Genomic DNA, 4,609 nt, shown 5'->3' with positions numbered 1-4,609 from the left:
CTACCGCCGAGGAGTCTGACGTGTATGCCGAGAACCCATCGTCCACTTCTGACAAGGACGATAAGAGTACTGCTGGCGAGTGCCAGTGTGCTCTTCCCCTCGACCTCTATCAGTACATCGTCAGGAAGTTCATGCTCGAACCTTTCGAGCCTGAGTTTCCTGCGTCTCATCAGACGGTGTACGATGCCCACAAAGGCAAGATAGGGGTATATGCTGCATTCTTCGTCTATGGGAATCTCAGGTTCCCATTGACGAAGTTTGTATACCGTGTTTTGGAGAGACACGGTGTGCACCTGACGGAGGTACACCCAATGGCGATCGCCAAGATCCGCCATTTTGAATGGGTGTGCCTCATTCTGGGTGTGGAGCCCCATGTCGACCGCCTGATGACATTCTACTCCTGGAGGTGCATCCAAGGCTGGTACACCTTGGTCACCCGGATCAAGGGTTTGAAGATTTGTGCTACCGAGCGCAGTCTTCGGTCTTGGAAGCGGGAGTTCTTCTACATCTCTGCCCGTGTCGTCCCTATTGCGATGACATTCAAGAACGGGAGAGCACTCCCCAGCCTTTACGCCTCCAACTACCAGGAGGCGGGAAGGTTTGCCAAGATATCCCGGATCCAGACTCCGGTTTACCGCTTCGCGGAGTCTGGGATGGTGATGCTCGGTATGAGCCGGGTGTGGAAAGATGCCGGGGCGGAAGCGCCACAGATTCCCATCGTCCTCGAATACGGTTTGAACTCTATCCCTTACGGTATGCTTCATATTATTTGCTAATTTAGGGTTTTTGTTCTAACCAGTTCTTTTTTTATTTTCAGAGGGAAACAACTTGCAGTCTCTTCTGCAGCCGCGGGAGAGCGGTGGTCCCGCTCGGTTGGGTACTCATGCTTTTGACGAGAACGAGTTGCCCATCCTTGAGTAGACGGCGGATCGGTTTGTGGAGGCCTACCCGCCAGGCCACGAGATACTGAGCGCCACGCGGCCAGGTAAAAGATTATTTAACCCTCGCCCTCTCAATGCTGAAACCTCTGCTGGAATTCCTCTAATTTTGTCATCTTCTAATGAGGAATCCGCAGATGGTCCTTTCTTCGCGAGGAAGAAGAAGGCTGCTGGCGGGAAGGGCAAGGCGAAGGTTGCCTCCACTGCCGATCAGGGGAACCGGTCTGAGTCGGAGACCGAAAGTGAAGAGGCGGCGGGGAACCCTGGTGATGGTGAGACCACTGCTTCGGAGGTTGAGACAGCTGTCACCTCCGGGCAGCCCAGCACAACGACGTTGACTGGCGTGAAGAGGCCGGCTCCATCGGGTTCATCCCCGCCTGTTCGCACCTTCAAGCTCAAGAGGACTCGTAAGTATAAACTTCATTTACTTTAACTTCATATCTTTCCGCCATTATATTTAAATATGTTGTCTTCATGCAGGCGTGGATGCAACCGAATTCCAGAGTGGAACGGGAAGGAGCAGCTCTGGACCCACGACGGTAGGTTTGGTCAACCTACCCGAGGCGATGACCCAGGCGGCTACGCCTGTTTGCAGTATTGGTTCAGTTGCTCATCACGTTGAGGCAACTGTTCCAACTGTAACATCATCCCCGCCGGCTGTCAATGCCATATTCACGGAATCCTTCACTGAGCCGGCGGTGGTTTCTTCTGCGGATTCTTCCGCGGCGACGGCCACGGTTGTGAGTTCACCTCCGTTGGTTTCTACCGCGGCGGCCTCCACCATGTCTCCTCCGGCGCCGGCGATCGCGGCCGGTCCTTCAGGTATGTTCGGGGTTGGGACGTCTAGCCAATCTTTGCCTCCTTCCCATCTCCTTGACCTTTTGGATGGATATCCCTTAGGTTCAGGTGATGGGTTTAGTGGCTATCGACCTGTTGTTGACCCTACAGGTGCGTGGGGTTATCTTGGCCTTATATCCCTTTTATCCCTTTTTTTATATCATCTTTTCCTTACTGTTTTTTGTTTTGTACAGTGTCGGATTCCAATGAGGTGTATGTTCCACGGTGGAACATCCGCTAGGGAACAACCCTTCGGACGGCTGTGGACTGCTTCGAGTGGGCGCGCCAAGCCGCCCCGAGTGGTGCGCTGGGGGAAGCTATGTCAAGCTACCAGGAGGGTAGGCTGACAAACGAGCTTCGGATTCTCCTTGCCCGGATGCAGCTGCGCGTCGAGTTGCTTTGTCGTGAAAACGACAAGTTAAAGGTGGCGCGTATCCAAGAAGTAGCTCAGGCGCGGGCTATCCGGGAGGAGAACAGGAGACTCTCCGCCGTTGCTGCGGAGAAGGAAAAGGCCTTCAAGGCCCTCGAGGTTGAAGTTCAGACCCGTCTCGAGGCCCGTTTCAAGGCTACCCAAGCTGTTAACGAACAGCTTCGGTTGGCTAAGGAAACTGCGCGGAACGCGACCGAGAGGGCCACCAAGGCTGAAGCTGTTGCTGAGCCTCTGCGCGCCGAGAATGAGGAGCTTAAAGCCAAACTAGAGAGGCTCCAGCAGGCTCATGATGCCTTGGCTATGGAAGACGCCAAGAAGCTCCAGGAGATTTTGGACCAGAGGGGCATGCTTGACCATACTGAGCGTAAGCTGAAGGGCGTTGAAGAAGCTGCAGCTAAAGATGTGTTGCTTGCCAACCTTACTAAAAACGAAGCCGAACGCGCCCGAGATGAAGCTCAAGCTGCCCTCCAGGAGGCTCTGGTTACCAAGGAATGGCTTCTTCGAGAAGCGTTGTCTCAGGTATGCGCAGTTTCACAATTTCTTTACGCTTTTCCTTTGAAGAGTTTGATATACTTTTTTGTAGGTTGTGCATCGGGTTCTTACGAACACATCATATGACGATGCCATGAGGGCAGCCCTCAACGCTTCCCATGAGGATGGGGAAAAGGCTGGCTTCTTGCTTGGTCTAGGGTTTGTTGAGAAGGGCATCCCGCCTTCCAACTTCCCTCTATATGATGTGGATACTGAAGCTGCTTATGACCAAGCAGTGAACCAGTACGCTGCCTTCCCGCATCCGGTGGTGGAGAAGGTGAAGGAGATTACTGCTGCTGATGATGGGCTAGCTATCCTCAAGGCTTTCCTTGAACCGCCACACTCTACTGATGGTGCGGGTTCAAGTGGGAGTGGTCCTAAAGCTTGATCCTTTAGATCCCTTCCCACTGTTAGAATAGATTTTTATTTTTGTATAGATTTATATTCTTGTACGCGGGTATGTGCCCAGCTATTCTTGTAATACTTGAATTTTTATGGAATATAAATCTTTTTTTAATGCCTTGCCTTGTAAACCTTATATGTTTTGCTCATGCATATTCTAGTTTAACTTGGCAATTTCCTAAGTACTTTGGATAAGTTAACCTTTCAACGTGGCAGATAATAGGTTAAAGTTCTGCTTCCTCTTTTGTGATTGTGCGGGTAAGACCGTCACTTTCACTTAGTAGGATGGCTAAACTTTACCTCTATCTAACCTGCGTGGAGGTTTTCCTCATCTTTTCCTTAGAAATTTTCTAAGTGTTTTGAATAAGTTAACCTTTCGAAGCGCGGTTGTTAATAGGTTAATGTTTAGTTTCCTCTATCATGATTGTGCGGGTAGGACCGTCACTTTCATTTAGTGGGATGACCAAAATTCACCTATAACTGACCTGCGTGAAGGTTTTCCTTATCTTTTCCTTAGAAATTTTTACCGTTTTTTGTGTTTATGCGGGTTTTGCCGCCTTCCACACGCAACGACTTACTTCTTCCCATATTTATGCGGTGAATACCGGCATATCAGTGTGGGAAGTTCATAAGTATAAAGGTAAGGCTATCAACACAATGTGATAAAGGAGAATCATTTCCATTAGAAGTGGCTCTAGGCCTTTTCTTTACAAGTTTGGAATTGATCTACATGTAACATTTGCGTAATTGAGCTCCATTCCATGTTCTTGGGATGGGGGTGCCATCGAGCCTTTCGAGCCGGTATGCGCCCTTTCCCAAAACTTCTTTGATAATGTATGGCCCTTCCCAGACCGGGGCCAGCTTTCCTGGGCCATCTTGGTTCGAAGCCTCGTTGTTACGCAATATGTAGTCTCCCACATTGAAGTTGCAGAGTTTTACCCGCGTCTTGTAGTACTTTTGCATTTGTCGCTTGTAATTCTCTTCACGCACTGCGGCTAAGTCTCTACGTTCTTCGGTTAGCATAAGGTCTAACCGTCTTTCCGCATCATTGTCTTCTGGCTGAATCAAGACCCTTGGTGAGGGTAGACCGATTTCGACCGGGACCATGGCTTCAGTGCCATAAGTGAGGCTGAACGGGGTTTCTCCCGTACTGGCCTTTTTCAGCGTTCTGTTTGCCCAAAGGACGTGTGGAACTTCGTCCACCCAGCTGGATCTGTGTTCCAAGAGTCTTTTCTTACGCAATATGTAGTCTCCCACATTGAAGTTGCAGAGTTTTACCCGCGTCTTGTAGTACTTTTGCATTTGTCGCTTGTAATTCTCTTCACGCACTGCGGCTAAGTCTCTGCGTTCTTCGGTTAGCATAAGGTCTAACCGTCTTTCCGCATCATTGTCTTCTGGCTGAATCAAGACCCTTGGTGAGGGTAGACCGATTTCGACCGGGACCATGGCTTCAGTGCCATAAGTGAGGCTG

This window comes from Bidens hawaiensis, unplaced genomic scaffold, assembly GCF_021521415.1.
Source record: "Bidens hawaiensis isolate Kalapana, Puna unplaced genomic scaffold, B.hawaiensis_p1.1 tig00052606_1, whole genome shotgun sequence".
In the NCBI taxonomy this organism is placed as follows: Eukaryota; Viridiplantae; Streptophyta; class Magnoliopsida; order Asterales; family Asteraceae; genus Bidens; species Bidens hawaiensis.
This window is presented reverse-complemented; position numbering follows the sequence as displayed.